This window comes from Trichechus manatus, unplaced genomic scaffold (genome assembly GCF_000243295.1).
Source record: "Trichechus manatus latirostris isolate Lorelei unplaced genomic scaffold, TriManLat1.0 scaffold00014, whole genome shotgun sequence".
In the NCBI taxonomy this organism is placed as follows: Eukaryota; Metazoa; Chordata; class Mammalia; order Sirenia; family Trichechidae; genus Trichechus; species Trichechus manatus.
Window position 1 is genome coordinate 20,700,446 of NW_004443950.1, and position 21,202 is coordinate 20,721,647.

General features: G+C 38.0%; 1 long non-coding RNA gene across 10 annotated transcripts in view; it reads left to right on the forward strand.

The window, feature by feature from the left end:
- The window catches only part of LOC111819632 (uncharacterized), a 203,601-nt gene that overhangs the window by 19,134 nt on the left and 163,265 nt on the right, over positions 1–21,202 (forward strand). For 5 of the 10 annotated variants that reach the window (XR_002823217.1, XR_002823218.1, XR_002823219.1 and 2 more), the window contains exons 2-5: positions 1,184–1,369; positions 11,642–11,756; positions 14,937–15,048; positions 15,450–15,560. This is a non-coding gene — a long non-coding RNA (uncharacterized LOC111819632). Of the gene's footprint in view, positions 1–1,183; positions 1,370–11,641; positions 11,757–14,916; positions 15,049–15,449; positions 15,561–21,202 lie in introns of all 10 variants that reach the window. The other 5 variants (XR_002823212.1, XR_002823213.1, XR_002823215.1 and 2 more) reach the window with 4 other exon arrangements.

A 21,202-nucleotide genomic window follows, 5' to 3' on the forward strand; every position in this document is an offset into this window, starting at 1 on the left:
CCAGAGGTGAGAGGGGAAGGCAGAGAGAGTTAGGAGCTGGTTGAATGTTCATGGGGAATCAGGGGCGGAGGGGAGGAGTGTGCTGTCGCAGAATGGGGTGAGCGGTTGGGGTCTCATAACAGTGTATGTTTAAAAAAAATTCTGTATGGGAGACTAACTTGAAATGTAAACTTCATTCAATTACATCAATTAAAAAAAGTAAATAAAAAAAAAGTCAAGGCTCACATCCATTTTATGACATGTTACTCCAGTGGTTCTGCTCTGAAATTTCTCAGAATGGCTTTGATGAGTGTTGGATCAAAGTCTCTAGTTATTACATCAGCACAACTGTTTTCATTTGGTCTCGGCAGTAGTCTAAGAGAATATTGGAAAGTAAGATGAACAGAGCATTAGTCAACAATGATTCCCTTTCTGCCTTTGTTTGGGGTTTATTTTGTCTTGGGAAAGCATATGATTGTCCCATACGGGTGTCACTCCAATCAAAATCACGAAGTCTTACATGTTCTGCTTCCAAAGTCAGGTTTCCAAGTCTGGACATAGTTGGGTCGAGGCTGCCTGGGTGGGTTGGCCATGGAGATGCTCCTTCCATCTGCTTGGATGCTCTCTGCAGTTGACTAAGTACTTCCACTGTCACCATCTCACTTGATGTGGCCACATCACATACTTCAGAAGGGCCAGTGTCCTCCTCGAAGACTTACAGGGGTCACACACAGACCAACGGGCACCAGAATGGTGCTTGGCCCACTTCGGAGTGCTTTGTTTCCTCTCTGAATGTGCTCACTCTGGTGTGGACAACAGTTGTCTTTATTCCTCGAGGTCTGAGCTGTCTGTCTAGGTGGCATGCCAGCATGGATGCAGCACTGAACTAAGATCAGGAAACCAGGTCTCCTGCTGCATGTTACTGCTTATTAGCTGTGTGGCCTTGGGCAACCACCTTCCCCTCTCTGCTCCCATTTTCTCACCTTCAGATGAACACAGTTGCACCTGGGCTGTGTGCAACAGAGCTTTGCTACCAGCAGTGTGAACAGTATTGTCCTTGAAGGGTTATCTCTACCTCTCATTAGGTACTTCTTTTCCACGTGTATTTGAGTTACTTGTGATTTTGTCCTAGTTCCCCATGAGGAGTAGGATCCACAAAGGTAAGAAACATGTATAATGGTCTCTGGGTTTTCCCTGGTTGCAGGCAAATCGATCAACCAGCAAATAAATTCTGATTGTTCACTGTGTATGTGTTTAAATGGAATGAGCTGCCTACCTCTAAAAAAGAGATATTTTTCCTGAAGATCTGTCTTCTTTTGGAAAAGAAATAAGAAAGGAAGAGATGGCAACAATGGGCCCACATTCCTGCAGCAGCAATCAGCTACCACAGGTGAGGGCTGCCCTCTTTAATGGGGAATGCACTCTCCATTATGCCACTGTCCTGCCACCACCTGCTTCCTTATACCAGGACTACTTCTTTCCTTTACCTTTACTGCATGGCCCCTGAGGGTGTATGGGTTTGAAATCTTTGCCATACATGTTGTTACGTACTGTTAGTTACTGTTCAGCAGGCTCCAATTCTTGGGGATCTTATTTATAGCAGAACAAAAAACTACCTGGTCCTGAGCCATCTTCATGATCCTTGGTGTGTTTAAGGCTATTGTGTAGTGCCTTCCAACCTACGGGACTCACCTGTTAGCACTGTATCGGACAATATTCTACTGTGATCCATAGGGTTTTCGTTGACTAACTTTTGGGAAGTAGATTGCCAGGCTTTTCTCTCCTAGTCTGTCTTAGTCTGGAAGCTCTGCTGATACCTGTCCACTATGGGTGACCCTGCTGGTATTTGAAATATTTGTGTCATAGTTTTAGCACCATCATAACACACAAGCCACCACAGTATGACACATTGACAGACAGGTGGTTGGTTGCTGTACATAAACCAACTGCTGTCGAGTCAATTCTGACTCATGGAGACCCCATGCGTTGCAGAGAAGAACTGCACTCTATAGGATTTTCAAGGCTATGAACTTTCAGAAGCTGATCACCTGGCCTTTCTTCTGAGGTCCCTCTGGGTGAGTTCAAACTGGCAATCTTTTGGTTAGTAGTTGAGCACTTAACCATTTGTGCCACCCAGGGACAGCATTTTGTACACACAGAAAAACTCAAACCAAACTCTTTGCTGTTGAGTTGATTCCCACTCATGGTGATCCCATGTGTTACCGAGTAGAACTGCTCCATAGGGTTTTCTGAGTGGCACAATAGTTAAGCACTGGACTACTAACAAAAAAGTTCGTGGTTCAAACCCACCCAGAGGCATCACTGAAGTAAGGCCTGGTGATCTGCTTCTGAAGGGTCACAGCCTTGAAAACCTTATGGAGCAGTTCTAACCTGTATGCATGGTCACCATGAGTTAGAATCGACTTGATGGCAACTAACAATAACATCAATGACAATCTCTTCAGAAGCAGATCACCAGGCCTTTCTTCCGTGGCATAGTAGGTGCTTAATGAATGCTCAGCAAATCAATGTATATATGAATTAGTGACTGAATGCAAGAATAAAGCTAGTCAGTTGGTTACTGGTGGACGAAGGAGTGCTTGAGTAAAGAGCCTGAGTTGGCTAGTCCATTTGGAATTCAGTACAGATGACACCAGACTCAGAGCTTAATATCTGAGAGGACCAGTACACAAGTTGAAAAGCATATGTCTACAGGGTCACTATGAGTTGGAATTGACTTGATGGCAACAGGTTTTTTTTTTTTTTTTTTTTTTTTTTTAATGGCACCCTCAGAATCTCTGAATTGATGCTCTTGATCTCTAATGAAAACAAACCAAACTCATTGCTGTCAAGTCGATTCTGACTCATAGCTACCATGTAGGACAGAGTAGAACTGCCCCATAAGGTTTCTAAGGAGGGGCTGGTGGATTCAAACTGCCCACCTTTTGGTTAGCAGCTGAGCTCTTAACCTCTGTGCCAACAGGGCCCCTGACCTCTAATAGGGGAGTGAAAATCACCCAAGACAAGTTTTCCTACCTCTGGAGCAACAAAACAAATGATTGAGTTATGTCATTATTGTCCCTCATTCAACAAAACTTCAGTGAGTACTGGCCACACACTTGCCATCATGTTAGAAACTGGGGTACAGAAGAGCAGAGCTATGGCCCCCACCCTCAGGAAGCTCATGAGTTGGTGGGAAAGTTGACAAAAATAATTACTATAAACAATGAAAATGATAGGACCCACAGCTGATCTCTTCCTTTACTCTTTTCTCTCTTCCCCTTTTACTCTTCTCTATTCTTAACTCCCAGGAGGCTGATCTGTATGGATTATATCAAAGGGTTCTGAGCTATCTGTCTTCAAGTTGGGTTCTGAGCTATCTGTCTTCAAGTTGGGTTCTGACAAATGGGAACCCAACCAACCAACCAGAATCTCTGGCAGGAGATCTGAGGGAGGGATGAGAGTGAGGTCAGAGTACTTATTCTGCTGGATGCTTCCTTCTGTGTCACCTTGGGCTGGCTGTATCCCTTGACTGAAGGTCTCTGTTATTCTCAAGGCAATACAGGATTCTCTCCTTCCAGGACAAGGGAATCTCTCCTTTTCCTCATCCGTTTAGGTCCAGCCACTGGTTCTTCCACTATCCCAGGAGGTTCCTCTATAGCCATCTATCTCTTTGTAATTTACCCCTTGGCACTAAACCCTCCTTGAATTATCCTCATTTAAGTGTGATGTCTGTTTTCTGCTGGGACCCTGACTGAGAATACCACAAGGGAGATAGAGGTAAAATGCCTGTGGAACATCCAAGGATGGAAAGGGGATGGAACGAGGGGGCATTTCAAGGAGCAGTTGGCGTTTGAACTGCCTATTGAAGGTTGATAAGGATTTATAAGTGGGGAGGGGTGGGGGGAAAGGGTATTTCATATGGAGAGTTAAGTATGGTGCCAAGGGGCAAGGCCAGGATGGGGAAAGTGAATGTGTGGGTCAATTCCTAAAATAAAAAGGATACACAGGAGAGATAGGGACTAAGACTGGAAAGTCACGCTGTACTTCTTCTTGGAAAACTTTATCTCCACGTTAAGGAGTTTCACATTGTTCAGTATGGGTTGGGGAGTCAATGGAAGGTGTTTGGATAGGAGATGAAAAAACTGGAGCTCACATTTTGGTAGGTTAGACAAGAAACAAAAATCTTTAAATGCATGTTTAGCATAAGGTTTCACACTGAAATATCCCACCCTGCAAATGTAAATAGAGGGGAAAATTTGCATTCATGCTGGAAACCAGAGCAAGCAGCCACCTATATCTCAACATTCTGAGTAGTTTCTATGAAGTATAGCACAAAAAGCACCAGACAAAGTGAAGGGCCTATCTACATCTGGTTGCATGTGAAGGAACAACTTACCCGGGAAGTAAGTGGAAAGTTTAGTAGAACCCACTGAGATGTAGGGGAGGTGTGAGGTGGGGCTGTCAGATGGGAAGTGTGGGGCCAATCTGGGCTACCAGTGGTGTGCAGAGGGAGGAGGGAGGAGCCTGGGATTGGATGCCAGTCCCACCACTTATTTTCCATGTGGTTGGGCAAGTAACTTACCTTCTTGGGGCCTCAGTTTTGTCATATATAAAATACAGTTAATCATAATCCTAACCTAATAGGTTTGTTGTGAATATTAATTCAGGTGATCTTTGTTGAGTACTTAGAACAGAGCCTGGTCCAGGGGACGAACTCAGCGAATGCTGGTTGGGTAGATAATACTCATGCTCCTGGGTAGTGTGCTAAGCTCCAAAGGCTGCGTCAACTGGGACTCCCATCCTAGCATTTATTCCTGAACCTATGAGTTAGAAGATAATTTCTTATAACGCCAATGAAAGGAATAAAATGGTGAAAATGATTGAAAGGACAGTAAGAAAACAAGTTCAGAAGATAAGTCCAGAAAATGAAAATGACATATCATGAAATTTTGGAAGGAAAGAGAAGAGCAGAAGAAAAAGAAAATGGAAGAAAAAGTCAATGAGCTCAGTAAAAACTTTAGCTTTTAGATTAAGGCGTTCACTGGGTACCATGGAGTTAGAGCCTCACGGCGATTTAGAATTTCAAGGGTCTACAGAGGATCTTAGGAAGCAGGGAGGGATATCAAGTTGCTATCTGAATTTTCCTCTGCAATATTAAATGACAAGAGGCTAGACAGCAATGTTCACAGAGATTTGAGAAGGAAGACTGGGCCTCAGTAATAATACAGGAGGAGACAAACAGTCAAATCCAGAAGACGGAGCATTTGTCCCCGTCCCTTCGACAAGTACTGTCATGAAAAGGGGCCTGGTTTAGATGGTTGTTGTTAGGTGCTGCCTAGTTGGCTCCCAACTCATGGCAATCTCATGCACAACGGAACTAAACGCTCCCTGGCCCTTTACCATCCCCATGATCGGTCGTGGATTGGACCGTTGTGATCTATGAAGTTTTCATTGGCTGATTTTCAGAAGTGGATCGCAAGCCTTTCTTCCTAATTTGCCTTAGTGTGGAAACTCCTCTGAAACCTGTTCAGCATCATAGCAACACACAGGCTTCCACTGATAGATGGGTAGTGACTGCGTATGAGGTGCACTGGCTGGAAATTGAACCCAGGTCTCCCATATGGAAGGCAAGAATTCTACCCCTGAGCCACCACTGCCCTTGCCCCATTCTAGATTAGAAGCAATTTAGGGACTAGAGCCACTTGGTTTGGGCCAACCATTTGCATAGAATAATTGGGGAAATTTGAGTACAGTCCGAGCGTTAGTTAATATTATAACATGATGTTATGGAAAGGTGGAAATTGGTTTATCGAATTAGATTTATTATTTTTGCAGGCTGCAAAACAATGTCTACAGTATGCTCTTACTTTGATAAACATGCATATATATGTGTACAGAAAAAAATCTGGACAAGTACATTCTAGGTTGTTAACAGTGGTAATCTCCGGGTGGTGATTTTCTTTTCTTTTACTTATCTGTATTTTCTACAGTGTACATATACTGCCTTTGAAATAACAAAAGGTAATTTTTTAATTGAAAGAACAATTCTACATTCTCTCAAACTCTCATTCCTGAGATAACGTTGCACATTTTGAAATATTCAAGTACTTAGAAAATTTGCCACCCATGTGCCCTTCATTAAAAAAATACTCAGAGAATTGCTCCAGCTGAATGAAGGGCGTATAAATAATAAAGAAGTCAGGAACTGAGAAGACGTAGTGTAAATGAAATGGCACAAAGCACTAAGAGGGAAACATAATATTTATTCAGAATAATCATTTTAAAAATGGCTATGGAGTTTATGGCAAAGGGGAAAATAAGTTCTTTAATGGAAATATTTAAATTCTGTATTATATCAACTAAAATTGATACAAAGAGGAAAACATGATGAAAAAATACACAGAATGTATCATTTTAAATTGAGGAGAGTGGAGAGATACTGTATCATTCCCAGTCTTGATTAATGGAGAAAAATATTAAAATGTGTTTTCTCAATAGTTAAGCCCAATCATGTGAGCCTAACAATGTGTTACTTCAATATCTCTATTTAAAAAAAGAAGAACCAAAACTCGGTCCACCAAGAACCGATAGAAACAAAATACAGACAATTATCATTAAAAAAAGTGTTAAATGAGGTGATGGAAGAAAGATCAATTATATTAGATAGGATACAAATCATAGGGGGTTACTCTTTCTATAGGAATCTCTCGAAAGATGTTTCCCAGTCGAACGAGAGGTGAATCAAAATCAGTTAAGTCAAGAATGGAGAATACGAGCTGTAAAAGTCAATAACAATTGAAATCAGTTCAATATTTAATAAAGTCTACAATTGTGGTAAACGTGGCTATAAAACAAAATGCAAAATAATGCTCAAAACGTACAATAATTTAACAAACAAAACAACTACAAACCTGTTGCCATCGAGTCGATTCCAACTCACAGCGACCCTATAGGACAGGGTAGAACTGCCCCGTAGAGTTTCCAAGGAGCGCCTGGTGGATATGAACTGCCGACCTTTTGGTTAGCAGCCAGAGCACTTAACCACTATGCCACCGGGGTTAAAATTACAAATATAGCTTGGGCCTAAATATTTATGGCTGTATTGATAAAATTAGAAAGGTCGTAGGGAAGCAATATTAATTTTCTCATCTTACAAACCTAAACAAACAAGCAAACAAAAAACATGGCCATCAAGTCTTACAAAGAGTATCTATATGTAAATATAGTTCATGTGTGGTACCAACATCCGTAAAAATAAAGGCGGTACATTTTCTTTCATTACTTTTTGTTTAACTTTATTGAAGTATCACATACATACAGAAAAATGCAGGTATTATAACTATTTAGCTTGAAGAATTTTCAAAAACTGAACACAGCTGTGTAACAAGCACCCAGATCAATATAAGGAACAGACCAGCACCCGAAGGACACCTCCTGCTCCCTTCCAGCTACCATCACTTCCCCAAGAGTAATCACTATCTTGCTGTTTACTTAACATAAATTGAATCATATAGTATGTATGTATTCTTTTCTGGATTCTGTTTCTCAACATTGATTTGTAAAATTCATCCAGAGTGTATAGTTCTTCATTTTCATGACTGTGTAGTATTCCACGGTGTGAATGCATCAGAATTTACTTAATTATTCTACTGTTGATGGCATTTGAGGAGTTTCCAGTTTTTGACTGCTATGAACGTTGCTGGCGTGAATACGGTCACGAGCCACATAACATCTGTTTGGGCAACGTCTGCATATATGTCAGTGGTCCCAACCCCCATAGAGCCTATTATATTAAAAATCTGAGGTATATAAAATGATCCTAATAACAAATGGGCATGACTTTGTGATGTGCATCAAAACGTTATCATTATTATTAATGTATCATTATGTTAAAAATGTTTTAGTATATCTGGACGTGTTTCTTTAATGTTTTTTATGCACAGAAAAGTACACGATATACTATATACTAAGACAAATATTTGACTAACTGATGTTAGATACGAACTGTACCTAACCGTTCCTAATTATGTGCAAATTCGACTTAAACACAGACTTAGGAACTGAACTCTTTGGCAATCCAGGGACTTCCTGTGTTTAATATGGTGTGCACACAATGTACAAATCACGTAATGTCCTATTTCACAGAACCTATCATGGACATACAGGATGCATGACTGTATTCTAACTTTGTTAAAATATGTATGCATTTTGGTTGAGTATGTATACCTAGGAGTGGAATTACTGGGTCAAAGATACGCACAAGTTTAGGTTTGGTAGATACTTTTCCAAAGTGTTTGTATCAATTTATACCCCCAACAATATCAAATGAGAGTTCCAACCGTTCCACATCCATTGGCATTTTCCATGTTTCTTGTTTTAGCCTTTCTGAAGGTTAGTGCATAGCATCGTGCCTTTATTTTGCATTTCCCTGATGATTATTTTGGATTCAAACATACCAACTTTCATGAAGCTGGCACAGGACCAGGCAATATTTTGTTCTGTTATTCATAAGGTCACCTTGAGTTGGAGCTGACTTGAAGGCAGCTAACAAAGACAATGACTACTTAGACACCTTTTCATGTATTTACTGAGCGTTTAGAGATCTGCTTTTGTGAAGTATCAGCTTGTGTCACTGGCCTATCGTCCCATTTTTAAAATGTTGTCCTCATCAACTTGTAGGAGTTCATATATCAATTTGGCTAAGTGACCTTGGTTGGAGATCGTGTGCGTTTATTTCTTTCACCTCTCTGATTGGCTTTTTCACTCTCTTAATAGTATATTTGACGAGCAGAAGTTCTCAATTGAGAGTCCAATTTATTAATTTTTTCCCTTTATGGCTAGTGCTTTCTTGTCCCAGTTAAGAATCTGTGTATTTCAAGTTTGCAAGGATGTTTTCCCTTTAAAGCTTTATTGTTCAGCCTTTCACGTTTACAGCTGCAGTCCATCTGGGATCGATCTTTCGTGTATGGCGTGAGATAGGAGTGAAGATACATATTTTCCCACATATACATCCAACTGACCCAGCACCACTTATTGAAAACACTGCACTACAGAGTCATTTTTTCGTAAATCAGGTGATTGAATATTGGGTGTTTTTTTTTTTTTTCTGGACTTTTTATTCTATTCCATTGGTTTGGTTTTGTTGTTTGCCTATCCTTGCACCAGTATCATCCTATTCTATTTATTATAACTTTATAAGAAGTCTTGATACCTGGTAGTGTGAATCTTTCAACCTTGCTTTTCTTCTTTAAAATTGCCTTAGCTATTCTTGGCCCTTTGAATTTTCATAAAAATTTTAGAATCAATTTGTCAATTTCCACGCATAAGAACACTCACACCAAAAACACTGCTGAGATTTTGATTGAGATTGCAGTAAATTTATAAATCAATTTGGGAAGATTTGCGTTTTTATAAAATGAAATCTTTATTTAGGTTTTCTTTAATTTCTCTCGATATTTTGTAGTTTTCAGTGTAGAAATTGTGCACATGTTTCCTTTGATTTATTTCTAGGCATGTTGTTCTTTGATGCTAATATAAGTGTTAATACTTTTTAAATTTTAATTTTTATTTGTTTGTTGCCATTATATAGAAATAAAATTGATATTTGTATATTTCTTGGTACTCAGCATTTTTGCTAGTGTTCTCTGTTATTCTAACTGTAGGTTATTTTGGATTTTCTTTGTACACAATTGTGTCATCTGCAAATAAAGATAATATTTTCCTTTCTAATCTATATGTCTTTATTTTTCTTTATTGCACTGACTAAAACCTCTAGTAAAATGTTGAATGGAAGTTGTGAAATTGGGCATCTTTGTCTCATTCCTGATCTCAAGGGGGAAAGTTATTAGTCTTACCAATGGTTATATATTTGTTTTATATCAATAAAACATATGTGTGTGTATGTTTTATATCAATATCCTTTATCAGGTTAGAAGATCATTTTTATTCCTAGTTTGCTAAGAGTTACTTTTTTCCAATGATGAATGAGTATGAAATCCTTATCTTACTCTTCCCCCCTTCTGATCTGAAGGTAAGGATTGGTAGAATAAACAAAGAAACAAACAAATAGTTTGTGAATCTAAATAGAGAAAATAAGACACAAATTAAATTATAATAGCTTGAACCATTTTTGTTTTGTTCACATCTGAATATCAGCCCTAACACATAGCAGGTGCTCAATAAATATTTGTTGAATGGATAAATAGAAATAACCCCCTTCACGGATCAAAATTAAATTAAAATAGAGGGTTTTTTTTACTGTTTTGGAGAAACAGCTAAAGCAAATTGTCAGAGGAAGGTTAAGAAGAAAGGGATGGGCAGGATATGCCAAGAATATATAAATCAAAAGAAAGCTTTATAGACAATATCATAAAAATTGAAATGCAGTAGAAAATAATTAAACAGAATGTAGTTATCTTGCCTTGACAAAAAAGTCTACTTTCTTGTGAAGCTTGAGTAGTGGTGAACCTTTAGACCGCCAAAAACATAACATCTGAACATATAAAGCAATTTCTAAAGTTGTTCTTAAAAAACTAAATTTATAGTGAAAGATTTAAAGAAATCATTTACAATCTTTGACAAACCAAGAAGCATAATATAGAAACAGTGACTATAGAATTCATCCTTGTTATTATCAAATTAATCTTGATTTGCTTAACACACGTGTAGAACTTGTGAAGAATACACATATTCTTTAAAATGATCATAGAAAATTTAGAAATATGTTTCATCTCATAAGTAATGGTGACTTCTAGAGGGTCTGTGGTGGTGGATCCCATTAGTAGGAGTGTTTTTTTTTTTTTTAATTAATTTATTTTGTTGTTGTTGAGAATATACACAGCAAAACATGCTCCAATTCCACAGCTCCTACGTGTACAATTCCATGAAAGTGGTGACATTTTTTGAGTTGTTTTGGGGCCTGTATAGAAGCCAGAGGGGCAGAAGTTGAGGATGAGGAAGACTTCTTGTGAGAGGGAGGAGTGCATAGTCGTTTGTCCTCTGTGCTTTCTGAGATTGCACGGTGGTGAACATACAGAAATACAAAATGGTAAAACAAACAAAAAAACGAAGCCACCAAACTCCTATAGTAAGTGGAATAGGAGGAGCAGGTCTTCAACGAGTGAGGCAACAAATTCTGAATGATTAAAAGTAGATAGGAGTAGGCTTGTGGGTAACATAATCTGGGAATAGCACGGACCAGAATATGCATCAGGAGGGCTGCTGAGGAGGTGGGAACCAGGTGACTTGAGAGGTTCCTGGCTCAGAGGTAGCCTGTTAGCCAGGATAGGGGAGTGAAGTTTGTCTACAAACAGGTGGATTAATTGGAGGTCTGTGCACTGTGTAAGGGCATCAGTTGACACCACCATTCCGTCCTCCTCCTACAAGCTGAGCTGAGTGCTAGAATTTACTTCTAGGAGAGGGATAAAGAGGACCTTTACACACACACACACACACACACACACACACACACACACAAAGAATATATTATCTAGGAAATGCTAAATCTTCCTATTTGAATGATAATGCCCAGGACTACAATCTTCTCCTTTTGGAAGGTATTAGTTCTCCCCCACTCAACTTGTCATGGTCTGCTTACCTAACTGAACACCTGTCACTCAAATTACTCCTCATTTCTCACCCCTCCAACACTCCTTGTCAGAATCTTTACTCAAGAGTGAGGAACGGAGAACTTGTCCTGCTAATCCAACAACAGAGGAAACTCACCCAGTCACCCCACCCTTCTTGTATATGAATGGACAACCAAGGATCAGCAGGTATGTATGTGTGTGTCAGGGTGGGGTGAGGACAGCTAAAAGAGAAAGACAAAGGCAATAAAAGCAGGATAAGCAAACAAACATTCTAATAAGCACATTCAATGACATTCATGAAGAACAGTACTTCTACTTTCAAAGAACAAGAACTGTAGCTTAGGGAAAAGGATAACTCAGAAAACAAGAAATGGCTCTTAGAGTTTAAAAGTATGATTGTCAAACTAAAATAAGCAAAAAAAGGGTTTGGAAGAGGAGAAATTATAAGATCAGAGAGAAGAGAAACAAAGGCTCAATCCCTAGGAGTTCTCATCCTTGGGAGTCCTAGTAGAAGAGAAGAGAGATGTTGAGACAGAAAAAAAAAAGGCCAGGAAACGACAGAGGAAACTGCCCCCAAAGGGTAATAGTCTTTACATTGTAACTGTTCTTAGTGCTCAGAATAGTAATAAAAAAGACATCACAACTGGATTTATCTCTGAGAAATTCGAAGGCACAGGGAATAGGGCTCATAGAACAGAACTTGGAGTTCTCAGTAAAGGTTTGCTAATATCATTATCATAAAAAATTCAAGAAGAAGGATAAGTTACCTCATAAGAAAGAGAATCAGACTGTTGTTCGAGTTTTCATAAGAACACTGGATTCTAGAAGACAATGCTTTCAACCTAATATTCACAAGAGAAAAAAACAATTTGACCTAGAATTCTGTACTCAGTTTAACAACCATCACTTGAAAGTAAAGGTGATATAAGGGAAAATCCTCAGTAAAGACCCAGAAAGCTGATCTGCTAAGCACCCTGCAAAAAAATTGAGGTGAAGTTTATATATAACAAAAATTTTTGCATTTAATCTTACAATTTGACAAGGTTTTACATATGCACGATCATAATACAGAACATTTGCATCATCCCAAGAAGTTCCCTCCTGCCCCTTTGGGGTCATTTGTCTTCTGTTCACATTTCTTTTCAGAACTTCATGAAAATGGGATCAGACACTATGTAGTCTTTCGTGGCTTCTTTCCTTTAGCACAATGCTTTTGAGATCCACCGATATTATTTAGTATATGAGTAGTTCACTCCTTTTTATTGCTGTGTAGTATTCCATTGAGTGGATATACCACAATGTGTTTATCCACTCACCAGATGAGGGACATTTCAGTTACTTCCAGTTTTTGGATGTTAAGAATACAACTGCTCTGATCATTTGAATACTAGTCTTTGTGTGAATGAATGCTATCATTTCTCTTGGGTAAATACCTAGGAGTGGAATGGATGAGTTATATAGTTACTATATAGTTAGCTTTATAAGAAACTGCCAAACTGTTTTCCAAGGGGCTGTATAATTTGCATCCCAACATCAATGCATGGGAATTCCAGTTGCTTCACATTCTTGTCAGCGCTAAGTCTTATCACTTTTTTAAAAAGTCATTCTGGTAAGTGTATGATGGTATCTCATTGTGTTTGTAATTTGCACTTTCCTAAGGACTAATGATGTTGAGTAGCTTTTCACAGGCTTGTTTGCCATCTGTATATCTTCTTTTGTAAAATGGCTATTCAAATCTTATTGAGTTGTATGGATTCTTTATAAACTCTGGTTATGAGTTCATTATCTGATATGGATTTTGCAAAGTTTTTCTCCCAGACTGTGCCTTGCGTTTTCATTAAAAAAAAACAAAAACTGTCCTTTGAAGTGCAAAAGTTTAATTATAATGAAATCCAATTGATCATATTTCTTTTCTGAATTTTTTCGTGTCTTGTCTAAGAAATCTTTGCCTTATCTAGGGTCCCAATAATTAGTTTCTGTGTTCTTCCAGAAGTGTATAGATTTAGTTCTTACATTTAGGTTTATAATTAATTTTGAGTTAATGTTTGTATCTAGCATGACGTGAAGGTCAGGGCTCATTCCTATTTTTTTTTTTTTTTTTTGCATATGGATGTTCAATTTTTCCAGTACCTTTGTTAAAAAGACTATCTTCTCTCCATTGGATTACCTTGGTACCCTTGTAAAAAATAATTAACATGTTCATGGGGGCCTATTTCTAGACTCTCTATTCCATTCTATTGTTTTGCCAATACACACTGCCTTGATTACTATAGCTTCATAGTAAGTCTTGAAACCAGGTAATATAGATTCTTCAATATTGTTTAGGCTTGTAGGTTATTTGCAGTTTTGTATAATATATTTAAAAAGGCTTGTCAATTTCTACTAAACCTTTGCTGGAATTTTGATTAGCGTGACTTTGAACCTGAAGATTGATTTGGAGAGAATTGACACCACTACTGGGTCTCCTGATCCATGAACATGGAATCTCTCTCAATGTATTTATGTTTCCTGTACTTACTTCTAGCAATGTTTTGTAGGTTTTGGTTTACAGGTCTCACAAGTATTTTGTTAAATTTATCCCTCAGTGTTCCATATTTTTCTTGCAATTGTGAATGACTTTCTTTAAAATCTAAATTTCTAATAGTTAATTGCAAGAATATGGAAATCCAATTGGTTTTTATATATTGAAATTGCATATTGTGACTTTGCTAAACTCAAGTATTTGTTCTAGAATTTTTTTTGTATATTCTTAGAATTTTTTACATAGGTGATCATCTGCGTGTAAGGAGTTACGTTTCTTCCTTTCCGATATATATATGACCTTATTTTTCTTTTTCTAGCTGTCTTTCTCCGGCAAGGACCATTGCTGGCTAAATGGGGTGATAATGGACACCCTTGCCTGTAACCTTATCTTAGCAGAAAAATGTTTATTCTTTCATAATTAAGTATGATATGGGTTTTTCATAGACGCCCTTTCTCAGGTTGAAGGAGTCTCCTTCTGTTGCTAGTTTGCTGAGAGATCTTTTGTTGTTTTTATTTATCATGAATGGGTGCTGAAATTTGTCAGTTTTTTGCATCTACTGAGATCATTGTTTGATTTTCCTTATTTAGTTTGATAATATTATTATTACATTGGTTGATTTTAGAATTTATGAAAATTAAACCAGCCTTGCATTCCAGGAATAAATCCCATGTGGCCATGATGCATTATATCTTTTTTGTATATTGCTGGATTCAGTTTGCTGAAGCTTGTAATACTTTTTTGAGTATATGTTCGTGAGGAAATCTGTCCTGTAATTTTCTTTCCTTGCAATATCTAACATCTACCCATTAAAAAAAAAAAAAGTACTTGGCTATGTTTTTCAGGAATAGTACTTAGGAACGTGGAGGGACTGAATCAAGAAGAGGAAGACATGGGTTTAGGAAACAGTGCATCTCACTCGGCAGGCACTAATCTGAAGTATCAGGATGACAGCAGGTAAGCAATTGGTTTACTAAAAGGGCTAGGACAGAGGGCTCTGAGAGGAAAAAATCAAAATATGATGGAATAGAAAGTATGATTGAGAGGTTTTTTTTTTTAAATAAGACATGACAAAACCAAAAAAGAAAAATAAATGCAATTATAAACGCTAGGATATAAACAACAAAAATAAAAGTGTGCAATACCGTGTACAAAATGTGAAGCAAACTAAAATGTTGCATTTTGAACAACTGGTGCAAAGAACTGGGAGTCCACTTGACTTGAATGCTAGGAGTGTCCTTCTCTGAATGGCCCAGGGGGTGCGGCATTGATGTGCTGAGAGGGAAATAGAATTCTAAGATGTGCCTTGGCCAGCACTGAATAATTCCATAATGACAGTACTGAATATTGGTTTTCAGATTTCAGAGTCAACGCAAGAAAAGACTATGGAAGAGTTGACTGATTGCAGAATCAAGATCTAAATATCAACTACCTTGACAATGTCAAAGTTACAGAGTAGCTGACTGACGGTGAGTTGTGGTTGGTGGTATGTGTATGTATGGGGGAGGTATGGAAGGAAGAGTTAGGGTGCAAATATCCTGGCATTACAAATTGGGGAAAAAGAGACACTACCAAACAATGATGAAACAGAAGCAAAATTTTTAGTACATTTTTTAAATTTATAAAGGTAACCAATAGAAGAACCAACAGTTGGCTGGAATAATGTATCCAGTCTACTTGTTTGCCTTTTATAAAAGTTACAGAAAAAAATCTTAAGCACGTGAGGACTCAGATGATATAATACCTGTTCACCTTTTATGGTTACATAATTCAGACAACCAAAAGAGAATTCAAATAATGTACAAAAGAGGAAGTTGTTTTACAAAAGCACCAAGCATAGAATCAAGCAGATAACACTGATAATTAATATTACAAAACAGCATCACAATATTTTATTATAGAAATAAAAACTACACAATATGTAAATAATTATAGCTAAAATAAATAGGATAAAAAATATCAGAGCATACAGACTTAGAGAATGGCCTGGGATAATGATGGAATGATGGAGCCAGAGATAGTGCTAGAGATGTATGTGTGCCGAATCTTTATCTTTACTAAAAAATGTTCAAAAATCTGTAACTGTTATCTTGAGAAATACAGATTTAAAAGTATTACTTAAAGCTAACACATAGCCACCACCCGAAATATCAACTAACTGAATTATATCCAAATTACCAGATGGGAAAAATAAAATATAGCACAGACCTTATATATAGCAAAAGTGAAGAAAAGCAAGGAAATATTAAAAAGAGAAAGCATAAAATAAATATGACAGAAGAGTAAATATATCTGTTTTAGCAGTAAGTATGGAACTCAATTTAATAGATGCATACTCTTATATTTGGCCCCAAACCACATGTTTTGCATATGGTGTATTCAAGGTACTTACTTAGAATGATCAAGCCCGAAGGTTAAAGTTTGGCTTTAAGAAATTCCATAAAAATGCAAGCGGAAGGAAAATAAGAAAATAGGAGCCAAGGCAATGATATCTGAATGAGTTAAATTCATGTTAAACGCTGAAGTATAAGTGCATCACTTAAAAACACAGACTCTGCTAAGAAGTTTCCTCAATACAACCAAACACTTCGAGGGATAGAGTAATAGGGGTGGGGGTCTGGGAACATGGTTTCAGGGGACATCGAGGTCAATAGGCATAACAAAGTTTATTAAGAAAATGGTATGCATCCCACTCTGATAAGTGGCCTCTGGGGTCTTAAAAGCTAGTGAGTTGCCATCTAAGGTGAATCAATTGGTCCCAACCCACCTGGAGTAAAGGAGAATGAAGAACAAAGGAAAGCATTAGCCCCAGAGACAGAAAGGGCCACATAAACCATCAGCCTGAGACCAGAAGAACTAGATGGTTCCCGGCTACCACCAATGACTGTCCTGACAGGGAACACAACAGAGAGTCCCTGATGGAGCAGGAGAAAAGTGGGGTGCAGAACTCAAATTCTAGTAAAAAGACCAGATTTAATGGTTTGATCGAGACTGGAGGTACCCCAGAAGGCATGGCCCCCAGACTCTCTGTTAGCCCAAAACTAAAACCATTCCCAGGGCCAATTCTTCAGGCAAAGATTAAACTGGACTATAAGACATAAAATGATACTCGTGAAGAGTATGCTTTTTAGCTCAAGTAGATACATGAGACTAAATGGGCAGCTCCTGTCCAGAGGCGAGGTGAGAAGGCAGAGAGGGTTAGGAGCTGTTGAATGGACACAGGAAATCAGGGGTGGAAAGGAGGAGTGTGCTGTCACAGTACAGGGAGAGCAACTAAGGTCACATAACAATGTATGTATAAATTTTTGTATGAGACACTAACTTGAAATTGTAAACTTTCACTTAAAGCACAATGATTAAAAAAAAAAAAAAACCCCACAGACTCTGCCTCATCTATTGCTGGTAGGAATGTAAAATGGCAGCTACTGTGGAAAAAAGTTTGGTAAATTCTCAAAAAGCTAAACATAGAACTGCCATATGACCCAGCAATCTACTCCTAGGTATATACTCAAGAGAACTGAAAACATGTATTCACACAAAAACTTATACACGAGTGTTCACAGCAGTGTTATTTATAAAAGCCCCAAAGTAGAAAAGCCCAAATGTCCTTCAACTGATGAATGGATAACCAAAATGCGGTACATCCATACCATGAAATGTTATTCAGCCATTAAAAAGGAATGAACTTCTGATACTTGCTACAGCATGGCTGAACCTTGAAATCATTATGCTAACTGAAAGAAACCAGACAAAAAAGTGATATATTATATGACTCCATTGACATGAAATGCCTAGAAGGGCAAGATCTACAGAGACAGGAAGAAGAGGAGTGGTTGCCAGGGGGTGGGGGATGGAAGAGTTGGGACCAACTGCTAACAGGTATGGGGTTTCTTTATGGGATGATGGAAATGTTCTGGAATTCAACAGTGGTGATGGCTACACAACACAGTGAATATGCCAAAAAACACTGAACTCTACACTTTAAAGAGATGAAATTTATGTTATGAGAATTATATCTCAAGAAAAAAAGTAAAGAAAGAATGCAGACTCTGGAACCTGGGTTAAAGAAGGCGTCTTCCAATTACTCTCTGTGTGGCCTAGGGCATGTTACTGAACCTCTCTGCGCCTCAGTTCTTTATGCATAAGATGGGGATAACATCTACCTCATAGGATTGTTGTGAGGATTAAGTGACCTACTATTTCTAAAGTGCCTGGCATAGATAGCACTCTGTAAGACTTGTTACACAAAGATATTAAAAATACATGGATCTAAGAGGGTCTCAGCGTGATTGGTGTAAGCAACAACACAAAGCAACGGAATAGCCGTCATGAATAGTTACACACAAAATTCGTTGTTGTTGTTAGCTACCATCATGTTGGCCCCCAACTCTTGGTGACCCCATGCCCAATGAAAGGAAACGTTGTCCAGCCCTGCGGCATCCTCGTGATTCAGTGAAGACTGAACCATTGTGAACGATAAGGTTTTCATTGCTGATTTTCAGAAACAGATTGTCAGGCCTTTCTTCCTAGTCTCTCTTAGTCTGGAAGCTCTGCTGAAGCCTGTTCAGGATCATTGCAACCCACAAACCTCCACTGACAGACCAGTGGTGGCTGCACATAAAGTGCATTGGCTGGGAATCGAACCTGGGTCTTCTTCATGGAAGGTGAGAATTAGACCACTGAATCATCACTGCCCCTATGCACAAAATTACAAAGTACTAAAGTATACGAAGGAGTATAAGTAGTAAAGAGAAGTGAACAAAAGACCAAATGTAATGATGGGGCCTCATACACATGTCTCAGCCCTTGACCTCTGTTATGGGTTAAATTGTGTCCCCCCAAAATGTGTGTCAGCTTGGCTAGGCCATGATTCCCAGTATTGTGTGATTGTCCACCATTTTGTCATCTGATGTGATTTTTCTATGTGTTGAAAATCCTACCTCTATGATGTTTGTGAGGCAGGATTAGAAGCAGTTATGTTAATGAAGCAGGACTCAATCTATAAAATAAAGGTGTATTTTAAGTCAATCTCTTTTAAGATATAAAAGAGAGAAGCGAACAGAGAGACAGGGGTACTTCATACCACCAAGAAAGCAGCACCAGAAGCAAAGCCGAGTGTTTTGGACCCGGAGTTCCTGTGCTGAGAAGCTCCTCGACCAGGGAAGATTGATGACTAGGACCTTTCCCCAGAGCTGACAGAGACAGAAAGCCTTCCCCTGGAGCTGGTGCCCTGAATTGGGACTTCTAGCCTACTAGAGCGTGAGTGAATAAATTTGTTTGTTGAAGCCATTCCCTTGTGGGATTTCTGTTACAGCAGCACTAGATGACTAAGACAACCACCAAGCCAACAACAGAAGTTTCAGGTCTGAGCTCTGAGGTCCACACCAGTGCCTCGACCTCTACAGTGGGAGCATCCTCTTCTCACTGAACCCAAATTAGTCCACCAAAGTGTCAGCAGGTTCAAATAAATAGCCATCTTCTTCAACCATTTTAAGAATAGCAGTAGATAACAAGAGAAAAATGCCTTCTTTCCATCCTAACCGTTTAGAAATTAAAACAGCAACACTCATCTTAGCAAACAAAACAAAACAAATAAAACCAATAGTAAACTCTTGGGCTGAACATAAAACTATAATCATGAAATAGCTTCCTTTTAGTACAGTACTGAGAGGAAATTGGGAGGCACAAAGACGCACTTGAATATAACCAAAACGTTGGCAATTTGAACCCACCCAGAGGCACCTCAGAAGATAGGCCTGGCTATCTGCTTCCAAAAGTTAACAGCCTTGAAAACCCTATGAGCAGTTCTTCTGTACACACATGGGATCGAAATGAATTGGAATCGACTGGACAGCAACTAATGACCACCACACAACAACCTTTTGTGTATCGAAAAACAAAAAGGAATAGAAATTCAGGATTCAACTCAAAAGTTCATTAAAAGGTAACAAATTAAACCCAAGAAAACAGAAAAAAGACATGAAAGTGAGGAAAATTGAAATTTGATGAATTAGGGACTAGAAAAGCAATTGAAATATAAAATAAAATCAAGAGCTGGATTAAAAAATAGGTAAATTTCTCAAAAATAGAAATAAGAATGAGAATACTTAAGTACAAAGTTAATAAAGAGAAAGGAAAAGAACCATATTGTAAACAAATATAAATAGATCACCAGTAAAATTACTAATCTTTTGCTTTTAAACATTGAATTAATCAGAATGAAACAAACGATTTTTGAAAGCAAAAACAAATAAATAAAAACAAATAAATCTAACACTTGCTCCTTCAAATCTATAGATATACTGCTGATATAATTATCAAGTTATGGGGAAAAATTCCCCATCAAGCATCTATAACAAGTTGCAAGAAAAATGGGAGCAATCAAATCCTTTTTAAAATATGATTTTTACAATAAATAAATTAAGGACTTAAAACAGAGAATTGAAAGGCTTAGAATAGACCACTTTGTAAAATTCTGATATAATAGCTTTGACAACATGGATGAAATAGATCACTTTATAGGGAAGATCATTATAGATAACAGGAGAAGGCCAAAGAGACAAATAACTACAATGCAAATTTAAAAATTTGTGAAAAAATCCACCTTCAAATAGTTGTAAGACCAGCCACTCCCATATTTTCAAACTGTGAAGGAATGTCTGTGAAATGAAGAATTGTCTCATAGCACAATGAGACTAAATACATGTGTCAAAAACAATAGCTAGCAATGGGCTTAGTGGCAAAACAATCAAAGCATTTACAATAAAATAAGTAACAAGACAAGGGTTATTTTTTCATTTAACAAAATTTAAAGCCCTTCTCCTAAATTCTCTCTGTAAGACAGATACCGAAGCATCCTTCCTTAACGCGATTAACATATATGTCTATTTCAAATGACAGGCAGTACCAGGTTGCATGGTGAGATACTAAAAAATGCTTTAAAATCCGTAACAAGATAAGCACGTGCTTAATCATTGCTATTATCTAATGTAATTCTGGGGTTCTTAGGCAATGTAATTAGATGGGAAAATGACATGAGAATAAACATTGAAAAGAAAGAGGTATACATCACCATGTGCAGATGATATGATTATGTACCTGGAAAACCTAA